Here is a 17,986-nt window from a genome sequence, read left to right on the forward strand (position 1 = left end):
CCCCTCTTAAAGGCAAAGGAGTGCACTGGACCCCAGCATGTAGCACAATGGCAACCAGGGCCCTAGTGCACCCACGTACCAAAAACTCAAACATGCATAAAAGTGGCCACCCGCCCAAGTCTATAACTGGCTTATGAAGCAAGGACACATAAACAGGCATCACATAGTGAAAAAAAGGGGGAGAGAACAATGTTCTTGGACAACTTGCCAGCCAGCTTGCTAACAACCGAATTAACCTGTCTAACAGTATGCGTTTATACCAGGGGTTTAGTTAGCACACATTTGCAAATACATACGTAAGCCACAGAGCCACGACACGGCACCCTGATCATCTGTGGTCCTAACTCTAAAATTTATGAGTCCCCATAGTAGAGGCACATGCATTTAATGGATAGATCAAGGGCAGGTGGACCTGAGGGAGCCACCCCTCTTAAAGGCAAAGGAGTGCACTGGACCCCTAACCTGACCCTACCCATCAGAATCCTTTTGCTACTGCTGCTCACTTTCTCTGGCAGGCAGATGCCCTGTCCCTACACTGTCCACTCAGAGAAAGTTGTGCCAGATCCTACAGCAGGCACCTAAAAAGGCTCTGTTGACCCAAGTTTGCCCCCAGGGTCACAACCAGAACACTCAAGGGACCAAGGAAACCATAAAGAAAATACTAAAGAATAAAACCACAGTATAAGGTGGGGTACCCTTATAGGTTAACTCTCTAACTCACCTTAGAATAGGTTTAAAAGTGTGGGTGCCAACCTTTAAAGATGAAACCAAAAAAGTAACACAGCTGTAAAGAACAGACTGCCAAAAGGAAGGTAATAAATCACCCACGTAGCTATTGAAAAATTGTACAGAAGTTTATTAATAATAATCCATAAGACAGTATAAAAAAATAATGAAAAAGCATGCTTTAAACCAGGCACCTTCCATAAATGAACACACACATATATTAGCCAAATAAAACAATTAAAAAGCAATCCGGATTGTTACGCCCTACTTGGTGTCTTTGCCATGTAATAAAAAGGCATTAGTGGTCATGAAAGCTATATAGGTACATAGATATGCATAAAGCCAGCTACTGGATATAGGTGAGCTTTTAGCGTAAATTGCAAATAAATGATCATTAGTCCTCTAGCTATAAGGTTAGCATGAAGAGGGGATTCAAATATACACTGCTCCAAAAAATTAAAGGAACACTTTGAAAACTCATCAGATCTCAATGGGGAAAAACATCATGCTGGATATCTATACTGATATAGACTGGGTAAAGTGTTAGGAATGTAAGGATGCCCTATCGTTTGATGGAAATAAAAATTGTCAACCTACAGAGGACTGAATTTAAAGACACCCCGAAAATCAAACAGAAAAAATTATGTAGCAGGCTAGTCCATTTTGCTGAAATTTCATTGCAGCAACTCAAAATGGTACTCAGTAGTTTGTATGGCCCCATGTGCTTGTACGTATGCATACCTGACAATGTCGGGGCATGCTCCTTATGAGACAACAGATGGTGTCCTGGGGTATTTCCTCCCATATCTGGACCAGGGCATCACTAAGCTCCTGGACAGTCTGAGGTGCAACCTGGCGGTGTCAGATGGACCAAAACATACAGTTGTGTCCAAAATTATTCAACCCCCACTGAAATTGAGTGTTTTGGCCAGTTTGACATTGCTTTTGATCATTCAGTCATCTTGCTTACATTTACATTAAAGAGGCACTTGTAGGTCAGACAAATATAACATAACAGTTATAATGAAATAACCACAAATGTCTTTTCTGTGCTCACAGCATTATCAGTTTTATTCAACCCCCAAGTGACATTCAATCTTAGTACTTAGTACAGCATCCTTTTACAGTTATAACAGCTTTTAAACGTGAAGCATAGCTTGACACAAGTGTCTTGCAGCGATCTACGGGTATCTTCGCCCATTCTTCATGGGCAAAGGCCTCCAGTTCAGTCACATTCTTAGGCTTGCGCACTGCAACTGCTTTCTTTAAGTCCCACCAGAGGTTCTCAATCGGATTTAAGTCTGGTGACTGCGATGGCCACTCCAAAATGTTCCAGCCTTTCCTCTGCAACCATGCTCTAGTGGACTTGGAGGTATGCTTGGGATCATTGTCCTGTTGAAAGGTCCAACGTCTCCCAAGCCTCAGGTGTGTGACGGACTGCATCACGTTTCCATCCAATATCTCCTGGTACTGAAGAGAATTCATGGTACCTTGCACACGCTGAAGCTTCCCTGTACCTGCAGAAGCAAAACAGCCCCAAAGCATGATTGACCCTCCACCATGCTTCACAGTAGGCAAGGTGTTCTTTTCATCATAGGCCTTGTTCTTCCTCCTCCAAACATAGCGTTGATCCATGGGCCCAAACAGTTCTAATTTTGTTTCATCAGTCCACAGAACACTATCCCACAACTTTTGTGGTTTGTCCACATGGCTTTTGGCATACTGCAGTCGACTCTTCTTATTCTTTGGAGACAGCAAGGGGGTACGCCTGGGAGTTCTGGCACGGAGGCCTTCATTACGCAGTGTGCGTCTTATTGTCTGGGCTGAAACTTCTGTACCCACATCTGACAAATCTTTTCTCAGTTCCTCAGCAGTCACACGGGGACTTCTCTCCACTCTACGCTTCAGGTAGCGCACAGCAGTCGAAGTCAGCATCTTCTTTCTGCCACGACCAGGTAGCGTTTCAACAGTGCCCTTTGCCTTGAATTTGCGAATGATGCTTCCTAAGGTGTCTCTTGGTATGTTTAACATCTTTGCAATCTTCTTATAGCCATTGCCCTTCCTGTGAAGAGAAATCACCTCTTCTCTTGTCTTCCTGGACCATTCTCTTGCCTTCACCATGTTTGTAACCACACCAGTAAATGTCTAGAAGGAGCTGAGTATCACAGTCATTTTAAAGCTGCCTAATTGGTGCTTATTATGCTTGATTGCTGCTCGGTGACATCCACAGGTGTTTTCAATACCTGATGGAAAGCACCTGTATGAACCTCTGTTCTTCAGAGTGGTAGTCTTTAAGGGGTTGAATAATTGTGGCAATGAAGAAACCACATAAGAACCATTTACTACTGTATTACATAAACAATTGATGTCATTTTAGTTGCATTTGGGTAGTTACAACGTCCTTGTAGGATTTGATTCTGAATACAATTCCAAATGTACACTATAGTCCCTAAACCCCTTTACAGCATTGGGGGTTGAATAATTTTGGACACAACTGTAATATCCCAGAGGTGTTCTGGAATTAGGTCAGGCGAGCATAAGGGCCATTCAATGGTATCAATTCCTTTATCCTCCAGGAATTGCCTGCATACTCTCGCCACATGAGGCTGGGCAATTCTGGTGTTCAATGACAAATGCCAATTGAGCTCTATGGTGCTGGGTAGTGAGCACAGGGCCCACTAAAGGATGTCAGCCCATCAGGCCACCCTCAGGAAGTCTGTTTCTGATTGTTTGGTTAGAGACATTCACACCAGTGGCCTGCTGGAGGTCATTTTGTAGAGCACTGGCAGTGCTCAACCTGTTCCTCCTTGCACAAAGGATAGCAGTCCTACTGATGGGTTAAGGACCTTCTATGGCCCTGTCCACCTCTTCTCTCGTAGAGTAACTGCATGTCTCCTGGAATCTCCTCCATGCTCTTGAGTCTGTGCTAGGAGACACAGCAAACCTTCTGGCATTGGCATCTATTGATGTGCCATCCTGAAGGAGTTGGACTGCCTGTGCAACTTCTGTAGTATCCAGGTATCGCCTCATGCTACCAATAGTGACACTGACCCTAGCCAAAAACAAAACTATTGAAAAACTGTCATAAAAGATGAGTAGGGAAAAGATGTCAGTGGCCCCCATCTGTAAAACCATTCCTGTTTTGGAGGTCATCTCATTGTTGCCCATTTAGTGCAACTGTTGTTAACTTAATTAATACCAAAGCAGCTGAAACTGATTAACAACCCCCTCATGCTATACTCTGATTAATAAGTATTCCTTTAATTTTTTTGAGTAGTGTATGTTGCCCCTCATAAGTCCATTTTGTAGATAACCCAGACAGTGAGAATGTATGCAGATCGTTTGGCAAATAAAATCTTCAGTTTATACAGAAAAGCTTTCATGGATGCCAGAAGCAATGTTGTCTGTCCACGATGTTTGTTAATAAGCATAGGATAAAAAGTTCACTGCATATGCAAACAGTCAGAGGCCAAAGCATGCGGATGGAACTTATTCCCTGCTGTAGTCAGCCATGTGGTTCTGTTATAGGTGTACTGTATTAATGGACAAGTTCATCTGTATAATATTGTACAAGGAATGTTAGTACAAAGGCAAGGGAACCATTGCAGGAGATGAAGAGAGGAACTAAGTTGGCAGTAGTTATACAAAGATAGCATGCAGGTCCTGCATGGGCATTTCAAGCACGTATGGCTGCCGTCTTCGAGCTTCAACATGTGTGCAATCTCTCATAAGTATATCCTTATTGGCTTTCCAGTAGATCCGTCAATGTGACATCACATGCATAGTAGTAGTCCCTTGTAGCATATACCTCCGTTGATTGTAATGGCACATTCCGGGAATCACCAGGTATCAAAGCAGCTCTCACGGCACTTCACTGCCATCTCAAATCAAGCATGGGGTCACTGCCGGATGTTATTTCTGGACGTGATGACGTCATTACATTTACGCGTATCATCTGCCAATCATTGCAGACTTCTTCAGAACGAGGAGGGGGTCAATACTTACTTACATCATGCTTAGATAAAACCATGGCTTGTAAAAATGTCTCCTATTATTTTCTCATAGTTATCACGAGCATGACAAAGTGGAGAAGATATTGATATATCCATAAAAAGTTGATTACCTGGGAATATTGTAAATTTACATAGTAAGTGTGCAAATTTACTAGAAAGAGTCATAGACTTTTAAAGAATCCTGACATTAATTATTTAGTTGAGGAAGACTTTGAAATTAAGTTCAGTATTTAAACTTTTAGAAATTAGAATCTCCAAAGTGTAAATCCAGTATTTTTCCTTTTGAAGTAGAATCTTATCAAAATCTCCCCTTCTAGATGATAGGTTTAAGGCAATGATGCCTTTGACTTTAAGGCCCACCTTCTGGCCCTCATGAATTTCCCTGAAATTATGTGCTAGGGGGTTTTCCTTTTTTTTTTTACAATTCATTTTTGCTTTGTTTTTTGCTGGTAGAACGGTTTATAAATCTTTCAATTTCATAGACTTTTGTTTGATCTGCATTGGTGAACATCTGGGTCTTCTCAACTAGTGGGGATATTTGGCAGTGACCACATGGGTAAGTACCAATCATCCCAAGAAAAGTTGTTAGCCAATTTCTTGTTTCCCTTCCTTTTGGCGGTCTGTCCTTTACACCTAGGTTACTATTTTGGTTTAAACCATAGAAAAACCACGTTTCTCTCAACTACAGTGGAGAACTGAGACTGCACCTACCTACAAATGTTTTACCTTTCATTTCTATTTTAAACTGAATCATATTCTAGTATTATCATCTCAGAATGATAGTTTTAAACACTTGTCAGTAAGGATTACCACAGATGGAATAGAGAGGAAGTCTTCTTTTGGGGACACTTATTGTGGTGACAGCTGTCAAAGAGAGAATTACCCTCCTACTTCACACTTCTTGTTGTGTCTACTAGATAGGAAGCGAAGTGAACCCTCCCAATTGGAACAAAGTAAATGAAAGGGGGATAACCTTTCCCTGCTCTTTACAAAACTAAAAATTCAGGGCGCTCCCAGCTTCCAGTTTTTTTTATTTTATTGTTACAATTCAGCAAAATATAAAAATATTTAAAATTCATCGGTCAATGGATGTTTCATTTGGCCAGTCCCATGCTTTATCAGGGCATAGATTGTACATCCTGAATATTTCTTGGTGGAAAATATAGTTGGTTGGATTGAAAGGCGAGTACAGAAATGGCTGCTGTGTAAGTGATCAATATGGTGGTCTCGTTTGGCTCCTCTCTTTTGAAAGTGACTTGATGTGTCTGCCCTTCCCTATGGGGTACTAACTATGAATGCCATGAACCTTTTGCTATTTAAAAAAAGTTGCCTGTTGATAGATTTAATAACCAGTTGGAAACCTCTGTGTTTGATACCAAACACTCCTGACACTTGGAAGAGCCCATTACAGCTCTCTAACTGAACTCTTTGCTGCCCAGTCAATTGAAATGATTTGGAATATTTTGATTTTATTTGGTCATTAAAGTGGAGTTCCACCTGTAAAAAAACGAAAAAACGTCAGCAGCTACAAAAACTGTAGCTGCTGACTTTTAAAATACAGACACTTACCTGTCCCTCGGTCCAGTGGTGTCCTCACAACCGCTGGTTTCACTAGCCATCTTCTCTCCCTGGCGCCGGCATCTTCAGTGTGGGCACCTGGCTTTGAAAGTTTGCGGCTTCACAGCCGGGTGCCCACTGCCCATGCACGAGAAGCGCTGCGCTTTGTGCATGGCGCCATAGTCTTCTGGGACCTGTCACATGTCCCAGAAGACTACGAGGAGGGAGGGTAGGAGGACAACGACCGCTTCCAATCACCTAGGCAATCGCAGTGGAAGTGGGAGCGGGTCAAATTCGGGTACTCTACCCCCTGCTCTCCAAAGGAGCCAATCCTTAATGGGGAGCGGGAGACAAATGCTAAAAGCAGAACTTCCCCTTTTGGGTGCTCCTTTCACACTGGTGCACTTTTGCTGTATCTTTGGTGCAGTTTTTCAAAAGTGCACCAAAAAGGCACCTTCCATTGTAAATCAATGGCAATGCATCAAAAATGCATCAGTGTGAAAGGGCCCTAAAGATGCAAAAAACCACATCAGTGTGAAAGGGCTCTTATGAACACTACAAGAAGCTAAGGTGAACTGAACACTGAACTTTGGTCTTTGGTAATTGGACTTGGGAGGAAAACAGAGTTTTATTTCCATGATAGCTTTGGTTGAAAAGTCTCTTAGCTATTTTGAAAAGTACCGGAGATTACTTAAAATCTGGGCAATTCAGGTATACTTATTGAAGGACATACAATAAGCCAATAAGGGTGGTTGGTATTTAAAGAAAATGGATAGAAAGATAAAAGATAAGAAAAGTTTCTATTCTACCCCAAAAAATATAATGAAGTCAAACTGGAAAATGCACAGAAGTTGATGAATTGGTACACCAAACTACATTTGTAAAATTATTGTAATACTATGCTTTTAAATAACAAGCCTGAAGTTCAAATACTGGAAGGTATGTAAAAAATATGTTTATACATGTTTTCCTAGCTCTTTCATATAGGGTGTGCTTTAATTTCTGCACGTAAAACGTAAGATAAAGGTGTCCTACTGAGACATGTAAGGGTCACAGCTATACAGTGCAGTTTCAACCTGAAAAGCAAGACTAACAGATATATGACACGAATTAGATAGCAAATATGCAACCTGATCTCAAGATCCCTACATTTTTTACTCTGCTACTGGTAACAAATAGACCTTTAATCCATGCTAGCAGATGTGTACAGCTCTGAGATGGTGTTCACATCACAGTACTTCTAGTTTATTAATAAAACAAAAAAAACTTGCTCACCTACTTAAAAATCTTAGTAACAACAAGAAGCAGCAAGATTATAGACCAGCATGCAGTATTCATAAGTTGATATTCTATGCACAGTTTACAGAAAGTGAAATAGGTCTCTTGCAGTGTTGCTAGGGAAGTCCTGGTTGTTAGGGAAATGGTGGGTTTTCAAATGTTCCACCATTACTTAAATTAGTTGCTGCTGAAAAGTACGTTGTGGGTTTAAAACATGCAATTTACAAGCCTGAGTTGTGCATAATTCATGATTACACGGATGTATGTATGAGAACACTATGATATATATTTGCATGTAAGGTAATGTTTTAGACCTTGGAGAAACAGCAGGATATTTGACACAGTACATTATTTGTGTTTGGTTAGTTTACATTACATTACTTTAGATTTGAATTACATCATTTTGGAAGGTGTATCTCAAGACACAGATGTAGGCATAAAACCCAGCCTTCACATACTGTAGGTCGTAGTAGGAAAAGGTTCCCAACCCCTGCCTACCAAAAGGCCTTACTTACCAAAAAGCAATATATATTACTTAGTGATGTTGTTTATGACTGTATAATGTGCTACCTTTTCAATCACTCACTCATCAATCACACCTCCCTGTCTTAAGAGCACTATGATGTATCTATCTATATATATATATATATATATATATATATATATATATAGCCCAGCAAAGTCACCGGTAATCAATGGTAGATTGTGGTGCTCAACATTGCCTTTGTTAATCCATCAATCCAAAGCTAAACTATGATGTGATGCGATTTCTCCTGCGCTCTAGGACCCAGGACGGTGGCGAGTAAACCAAAACCAGAAAATGGCGACCACCAGTGTATTAAAGGTTGTGCAGCTCCAAACAAGGCTGGGGAAGCCCAAACAATACTGCAAAGTGAAACAAAAACGAGAAGAGCACCAACCTTACGCATTACCTCAGTAACCAAATTTATTAATTAAAGAATGGTACTCACAAACAGCGAATAAAATCGGGCATGTAGTCCTCAAAGGGACTTCAGAGATAAGGAGCCAGCGCAAATCCCATCATGGGGGTAGACACTCAGTACAGCTGACACGTTTCAAAGGCCATGCCTTCTTCCTCAGAGCTAACCTCTGGCCTTCGAAACGCATCAGATGTACTGAGTGTCTACCCCCATGATGGGATTCGTGCTGGCTCCTTATCTCCGAAGTCCCTTTGAGGACTACATGCCTGATTTTATTTGCTGTTTGTGAGTACCATTCTTTAATTAATAAATTTGGTTACTGAGGTAATGCCCAAGGTTGGTGCACTTCTCGTTTTTGTTTCACTTTGCTAAATTATGATGTCCCATGGTGTTTGTGGATGCTCATTTTTGGGTTATTAAATGCAGCAATGTTCCTGTTGATCCAACAGAGAACTATTGTGGCTAGCTATGTCCACTGTGATCCAGTGGTAAGCCATAGTGGTCTGCAATGCCTTGATTCTGGTGGTCATACTTTGCCTTCCCCTGTTCCTGCACTGCTTAATCCTGCCATTCACTCCCTTTGGACTGGGAACTACATAATTACACCTTGTCACAGAAATGATAAAAGCATGTACCTTACCTTGGATGCATTCTGTTATCACTGGGGTCAAATTAGCTGATTGAGGAAAGCTTGGAATACTAGTTAGTACCAGTGGGCAAAAGTGTATATGCTTTGAAGGAATAAATCAACTCTAAAATTAGGTGTCCTGCGTGTGTGGATGCTGCTGTGATGTGTAAAACATGGATGGCATAAATGGAGTGCCTTACATGAATGTAGTGCCTCAAGATTGTGCAGAATTTTAAAAGGCATCTTGAATTTAAAAAAAAAGATGAGAAGCACCGCTATAAGGATCTGTCACTGTTATGGAAATGTGCCCTCACTATGCAGTATGTATGGTTATCTCAACAGAGAGTGAAGAGAAACCCTCTCAATAAGTTGTCAGAAACCGTCGCGATGCAAGGGTCTACACAAGACGTAGGTGTCTGTCAAGACATGCAGGCAGCACGGCACTAGGACCCAGGCGTACCCGTCGTCTATGACAGTACTGGGCAGGCACTAGGACCTGTCAGGTGAAGGGCGGGCTACTTAAACCAGCCCTGCACAGACACTTGTTGCTGAATAGTCTTTCTGCGATTCCTGTTATCTGATACCTGTGTTGTGAGTACTATTGATCCGGATTGTCTGACCTTGCTGCCTTCTCCTATCCTGACCCCTTGGCTTGTCTGACTTTGCTCCTGGATGTTCCCCTTTAGATCTGATCTCCTGTTACTGACCTGGCGTGTGACCCCACCATTCTTTGCCTACTGTTTTGTACCGCACCGACCTCCCGGCTACCGACTCGGCTTGTTTGACTTAGCTCTCGCTCCTCCATCCATCCATCCCTCTAGGACCCCCTGGTCCCCTCAAATCAGACTCTCACCCTGCGGGAGCCTCTGGCAGACTCCTCTACCACTGGTAGGGATATCCAGTAGCTGCGACCTGGTCTCGGAGCGCTCAAAGTCCATCCCCACCATCAGAGGCCCTGGTGAACAAGTGCTCCGGAACTTAGACTCCGCGCTCTGGGGATGCCCTATCAGTGGATTGCTAGAGGTGCTGCCAGGTGGTCCCTTACAGTACCATTCGGCCATGACTGAGTCTGGAGGGAGGCCTTCTCCCCTGGAGGATATTTGCAGGCACTTATCGGCCCTGACCCATGCTGTCACCGCACTACAGGATAAGTGTACTCATTTAGAGAACCGCTTTGACACCATGACTGTGTCTGATGCCTCTTCCCAGGGCCCGGCTCTGGCCACCGGCTCAGGGGAGACCCCTAGGCCTACCACGGGGGCTGCTGTCGCACCCCCTCCGGCAGAACCCCGTGTTCCCCTGCCAGAACATTTTCGGGGAGACCGTGCGCGCTTTAGGGCGTTTCGGAACTCTTGCCTTCTTTATTTTGACCTACAGCCCCGCACGTTCACGACTGAGTCGGTTAAAGTGGGGTTCGTAATCTCCCTACTCCAAGACGAACCCCAGGACTGGGCCCATAGATTAATGGAAAACCATGATTCCCAGTTGGAATCAGTGAACGATTTTTTCGAAGCCATGGCCATCCTTTATGACGACCCACAGCGGGCAGCCTCCGCTGAATCTGCCCTATATTCACTCCGACAGGGTCGCCGGGCGGCAGAGGAATACGCCTCTGAGTTCAAGCGATGGATGGGTGACACGCGCTGGAATGACGCTGCCCTGCGTCACCAATTCCGGGTCGGACTCTCAGAGGCCCTAAAAGATGAACTGGCCCGAGTGGGCCTCCCAGGGTCTCTAGAGGATCTAATCTCCTTGGCGATCCAAATTGATCGCAGCTTACGGGAACGCCAGTCTGAGAGGTCTGGCCAGGGTCAAGGAGTTACATGGGCACCAACCAGAGGTGCAGGTCAGTTAACTTCTACAGACAATCTATCATCCGTTCCAGTGGACCCCCCGGAGCCCATGCAGTTGGGGCTGGCTCGGCATACCCTGTCCCCTGAGGAGCGCCAACGAAGACATTCCAGGAATCTTTGCTTCTACTGTGGAGAAGCCGGGCATATAGTGCGGTCCTGCCCAGTGAAAGCACGTAAGTCGAGATCTTCAGTTTCTCCCTGTTCTATTGGGAATATGAGCCAGTTTATTTACTTAGCGGTACCCCTCTTCTTTCAGCTCCCAGGAAGAAATGTGGAAACGACGGCTATCATTGACTCAGGGGCATGCAGTTGTTTTGTGGATCTTGATTTTGCACGTCAGCAAGAGATTCCTCTACAGGCCAGAAAATGGGGTCTCAATTTGTTTTCAGCTGACGGCTCCCGGATTAGATCGGGGTTGGTAGATCAGAAAAACCCCCCTATGCTTACCACCGTAATGGGACACCACCGGGAGCTTTTACGTTTTGACGCCATCGCGTCACCCCTTTTCCCAGTGATTTTGGGGCTTCCATGGCTACAGGCCCATAACCCCCAGATCAACTGGGAAACCGGATCATTCAGTTTCCTTTCAGCATATTGTCAGGAACACTGTCACGCCTCAGGGCCCGGGGCTCCCCAGATTCTCCTATGTTCAGAGGAGGACCCCAGTTTAAAACAGGTCGTTCCAGCAGCTTACCATAGTTATCTTGATGTCTTTAGCAAGCGCGGGGCCGACACTCTGCCTCCTCATCGCCCATATGACTGCCCAATCGACCTGTTGCCGGGATCCAAGATCCCTTTTGGCCGAATCTTCCCTCTGTCCGAGGTAGTTCTCAAAGAATATATAGATGAGAACCTCCAAAAAGGATTTATCCGCCCCTCCACCTCACCGGCAGGGGCAGGAATTTTCTTTATTGAGAAAAAGGATAAATCCCTGAGGCCCTGTGTGGATTGTCGGGAACTGAATAGGATCACAATCAAAAACCGTTATCCCTTGCCTCAAAGCTTAAGGTCCGCAGCTTGTTTCACCAAATTGGACCTCAGGGGGGCATATAATTTGGTTCGTATCCGGGAGGGGGACGAGTGGAAGACGGCTTTTCGCACTCGGTTTGGCCACTTTGAATACCTAGTTATGCCCTTTGGACTCTGCAATGCCCCGGCCACTTTCCAACATTTTGTCAATGATGTCTTCAGGGACTACCTTGACATTTTTGTCATTGTGCATCTTGATGACATCTTGATATTTTCACCCTCACTGGAGACCCATAGGGTTCATGTGACAAGGGTCCTGGAGCGCGTGTGCCTACACAGCCTATACGCCAAAGCTGACAAATGTAGCTTTGAACAGCAGAGTATTTCCTTTTTGGGTCTGATCATCTCCACCGCGGGGGTTGCGATGGACCCCCAGAAGGTCGTGGCAATTCTTGAGTGGCCAATCCCTACTGACAAGAAAGGTGTCCAACGATTCATTGGATTTGCCAATTTCTACAGGAAATTCATCAAGAATTTTTCAGGTCTGGTCTCCCCTATCACACAGCTAACCAAGCTAGGAACCCACTTCAAATGGACACCAGAGGCCCAGGCGGCGTTCGAATCTCTAAAGAATCTATTTACCACAGCACCCATCCTGGGCCACCCGGACGCAGCACTACCATACGTACTGGAAGTAGATGCATTCGAAAATGCAGTAGGATCAATTCTGTCCCAGAGGAAGGGCCCAAAAGGAGCTTCTACACCCGGTGGCATTCTTCTCCAGAAAACTTACCCCGGCTGAGCGGAACTATGACATCGGTGACCGAGAATTATTGGCCATCAAAACCGCCTTGGAGGAATGGAGATATTTGCTAGAAGGAGCTGCCCACCCGATTTTGATTTTTACAGATCACAAAAATCTTGAGTATTTGAGGACCGCGAAACGTCTACGGCCACGTCAAGCAAGATGGGCACTCTTCTTTTCCCGATTCTCATTCCACATTACCTACAGGCCAGGATCCAAAAACACTAAACCTGATGCTCTCTCGCGCATGTTCGAGGACCCCAAAGAAGAACCCAGGCCAGATACCATCCTTTCATCCGGAAACTTTCTGGCTCTCCAGATGGAACTGCGCTCAAAACTGCAAGATGTGTCAGGGACTATGCCTATCCTACCAGGGGTACCACTCTCAAACGAAGGGGGACTGATACATAGGAAGTCCAGACGCAGGTCTTGGGGCATTGTCACGACCACCCAATGGCAGGGCACTTTGGATTGGCAAAAACCCTGGAGTTGCTTAGACGCACCTTTTGGTGGCCTAACATGGCTGGAGACTGTGAACGATACGTCAGATCGTGTACCATCTGTCAAAGAAACAAGCCACCTAGAAGCAAGGCCTGGGGGCTATTACGTCCATTACCCATACCTGTTCGTTCCTGGCAGATGATCGCTATGGATTTTATAGTTGAGCTTCCCCCGTCCCAGGGCCATACCGCAATTTTTGGCATTATTGACTGCCTGTCAAAGATGGCCCATTTTTTGCCTCTGAAAAGCAACCCATCGGCATTAGAGACCGCTCAGATTTTTATCCGAGAAGTGGTCAGACTACATGGGGTTCCGGAAGACGTCGTGTCAGATCGAGGAGTTCAATTTACTTCCAAGTTTTAGAAGGCTTTATGTAAAGCACTTGGCATCAAACTGGCTCTCTCTTCTGCATTTCACCCCCAGACTAACGGGCAGACAGAAAGGACCAATCAGACCCTGGAACAATATTTAAGGTGCTATACGTCCTTTTTACAAGACGATTGGCTGACACTCCTGCCCTTGGCGGAATTCGCATATAATAATGCAAGTCACTCAGCCACGGGACAATCCCCATTTTTTGCAAACTATGGGTTTCATCCCACCTTCTTGCCTGATTTGATAGCCGAGAGCGCAGTTCCAGCCACCCAAAGTATGATCAATTTTTTTTCTGACAATAATAAGTTACTGCAAGAAGCCATGGCTAAGGCCCAGGAAGACAATAAGAAGGCCTTTGACAAGAAGCGAAGGGGGGAACTGGTGCTGCAACCTGGGGATAAAGTATGGTTGGCAACAACAAATCTGAAGATGTTATGTCCCTCAAAGAAACTAGGACCCAAATTTTTGGGGCCATTTCGCGTCAAACGCATGATTAATAAGGTGGCATACGAGCTCATTCTTCCGGAAACCTTTAAGAGTCACCCGGTGTTTCACGTCTCCCTGCTAAAACCAGTTGTCCCAGATCCATTTCCAGACCGAGAATCCAGACCCCCTGAAGCCATCACCATTGAGGAACAAGAGGAATTCAAAGTGGAAGCAATCTTAAATTGCCGAAGGAGGGGAGTCCAGACCCAATTCTTAGTCAAATGGAAAGGCTATGGTCCAGAGGAGAACTCTTGGGAACCAGCCCAAAATGTCCATGCCCCTAGACTCATCCGGGAGTTCCATCGTAGCCACCCACGAAGGAGAGATCAGTAGGGCACCTGGAGGATGCCCATGGGGGGGGCAGTGTCAGGAACCGTCGCGACGCAGGGGTCTACACATGCGTAGGTGTCTGTCAAGACATGCAGGCAGCACGGCACTAGGACCCAGGCGTACCCGTCGTCTATGACAGTACTGGGCAGGCACTAGAACCTAGGCTGCGCCTGTCAGGTGCAGGGCGGGCTACTTAAACCAGCCCTGCACAGACACTTGTTGCCGAATGGTCTTTCTGTGATTCCTGTTATCTGATACCTGTGTTGTGAGTACTATTGATCCGGATTGTCTGACCTTGCTGCCTTCTCCTATCCTGACCCCTTGGCTTGTCTGACTTTGCTCCTGGATGTTCCCCTTTAGATCTGATCTCCTGTTACTGACCTGACGTGTGACCCGACCATTCTTTGCCTACTGTTTTGTACCGCACCGACCCCCCGGCTACCGACTCGGCTTGATTGACTTAGCTCTCACTCCTCCATTCATCCCTCTAGGACCCCCTGGTCCCCTCACATCAGACTCTCACCCTGCGGGAGCCTCTGGCAGACTCCTCTACCACCGGTAGGGATATCGAGTAGCTGCGACCTGGTCTCGGAGCGCTCCAAGTCCATCCCCACCATCAGGGGCCCTGGTGAACAAGTGCTCCGGAACTTAGACTCCGTGCTCTAAGGAGGCCCTATCAGTGGATTGCTAGAGGTGCTGCCAGGTGGTCCCTTACATAAGTACACAAACATAAGTCCTATCTTTTCCTCATTTTATCCAAAGATAAAAAAGTTTGGTCTTAGATGAGCTTTAGTTTTCCCAATCCTTTCTACATATGCCATCAAAATAACAAACCATTGCAAGGCAGATTTTTGTATTATCGCTGAAGTGGTAATTAACACAACTCTTTAATCTGAAGAAAACTCTGAAAATATGACTTTTTGTAGCTCCTCAAGCATAATGTTAAACAGCAACAATACAAAGAGGTATAAGCAAGAAAATGAATATACTTTTAGAAGCTGTTGAAGATACAAAATAGTGCACAGTGCACCATATAGGACATCCCAGTACCAGTCACGCCTTCTAACTATATAATAGTATCATGGGTATAGTAGGCAGATACCACATAAAAAGTGATGCACTGTTTGCAACATAACTACAATTGTAAAAAATTGTAATACTATAGAATATTTGGTTATAAAAGGGTATCTCCACCTTTGTAACTAAAAAAAACCCTCCTTCCTAACAGCTTCCCAACCAAACTTATCTGTATTTGTTTTCAATCATCCGCCACTATGGTTGCCAGTGTACTGATTTGTACACTTGAAAATTCCATACACAGACCCAAAAGCTGTGTAGAATCAAATTCTGTGCAATGCCTCCTAGTCTTTGAGAGCCTCTTCTTCCACAACAAAAGAAAAGATCCTCATTGGGCAGTGCTGTCATATGACCACACTGACCAATGAGCGGGAGTCATTGCACAGATTATGTTTCAACACAGCATTTGCACCTGTGTACAAAGTTTTCAAGTATACAGATGTGTACACTGGCAACCATGGGTGGTGGATGATTGAAAAAGAATACAGATAAGTGCAGTGGGGTAAAAAGGTGCAAGCAAGCTGTTAAGAAGGAATTATCTTTCTTTTTTTGAGGTACAAAAGGTAGAGATACCCTGTAAATATTTCTGAGTCACAGATTTGGAACAAGAAAAGCAACAAATCATAACTAGAGAAGAGCCAGAATTCATGTCAGCGAATTAAAAAGTATTAAATCAAGTAGATCAGAATGACAGCCAGGCAGCTAAAATAGAACTAAAGCAAAAATCCCAGTTAGACTTTCCAGTACTGGTGTTTCTGAAAACCTGAGAGATTATTGGTTTCTTACAAGAAACACAATCAAAGCAAGCTGTTAAAAGCCCCTCACCCACCCCCTCAGCCCTTAGTTGGAATTAAAGTAGACAACCTTCACAAGTGCATGAAGGGAACCATATATCCCAACACACCAATAAATCCAAGGTGGGAAGTAGACCTGCTGTCCTGGAAGATTCCCTGAAACACCAGTATGAGTAAGTCTAACTGGGAGTTTCTCCAATCATCTTTCAGCAAACCTGGGGGGAAAATCAAGTAATCCAGGCCTAGCTTAGGGTGGACCACTGCTTGTAAGACCTTTCAAAGGAAAGGCAGATCCTGCTGTAAGATTACCTCCATTCTAAAATATAGGGTGAAAGTATCTTGGTTGGACCATGAGGCTGCTTTGCAGATATGTTCTACTGAAGCTCCTGCGCTCTCTGCCCACGATGTAGTGGGAGGAGCCTTTAGAGCTAGGGAAATGGCCTGCCTAATCCACCTTGCAATAGTTCCCTTGAAGCTTGCAATCCCTTTTCAGAGTACAAACAAGAACTAACAGATGGCTAGACCTTCTAAAATGTTTAGCTTTTTCTAGGCAACTCAGGAGACACCTTCTGACATCTAAGCAGTGAAATTTATCCTCCTTTGGATCTTGGGGGTCATTACAAAAGGAAGGAGCACTATTTCTTGGGACTTGTGAAACAGTGATGGCATTTTTGATAAGTACAAAAGATCTGGTTTCAATATGACCATGGTGATCAGGAAAGGCTCTTTAAAAGACAGGATCTGTAAATTGCCTATCCTCCTAGCAGTAGTGGTAGGCAATAAGAAGGTTGTTTTGAGTGTCAAAAATGTTAAATAAATTTGTTTGATAGGTTCAAATAGTTGCCTGGTCAAGGCATTAAGTACTTTTGATAAATCCCATGGGGGAAATTTATTCACCTTAAGAGGGGTGGATCCTCTCCCTCGCTAACCAAAACCTCTTCACCAGGTGGTCCTGTGACAATTGTAATCTGAAAATACAGACAAAGCCACTACTTACACTCATAAGGTCCTGAGCACTGCAGCTTTCTCTATCTTGCAGGAACTCAAGTACCATAGGAGCTGACGGAATGGTAACTTCCCTTTCCCTACACCAGCTGGAAAACACTTCCCAAATTTTTGCATACATTTTTTTCAGGTAACATTTGTACTTCACAGGAGAGTATCAATGACTCTATCTGAACAACCTCTTTCTTTTAAGATCTGTGGGTCAAGAACAAGGCCGCCAACCAAAAGAATTCTGGTCTTGGGTGAAGGGTTGGACCATAGAGCAACAAATTTGGTCTGTTTGGAAGCTGATGCGGTGGCAGAACAGAACTATGTTCTCTTTGGCTACCTTGGAGCCATCAGGATCAGTTTGCATACAGATTGACTTAACTTTTATAGTACATGTGGAATAAGGGCCAGAGGAGGAAAGGTGTAATCCGGACCAAAATCCCAGTTCTGTGCCAGGGCATCAATACCTCAGAACACCGACTCTTGAATTAGAGACAAGAACTGAAGAAAAAAAATTAAGTTCTCTTGAATGTAACTGGGCCCAAAGAATTGCTGAGAAGGTTGAGGTCATGAGACCCAGCACTATTGTTTCTCATTGAACTTTCGAGAGCCTTCGCTAGAAGAGCGGTGGTCATGACCAACTTCTGAATTTTTTTCTGA

The sequence above is a fragment of the Staurois parvus genome, unplaced genomic scaffold (assembly GCF_062004578.1).
Source record: "Staurois parvus isolate SC_StPar_1 unplaced genomic scaffold, SC_StPar_1.0 ptg000696l, whole genome shotgun sequence".
Taxonomy (NCBI): Eukaryota; Metazoa; Chordata; class Amphibia; order Anura; family Ranidae; genus Staurois; species Staurois parvus.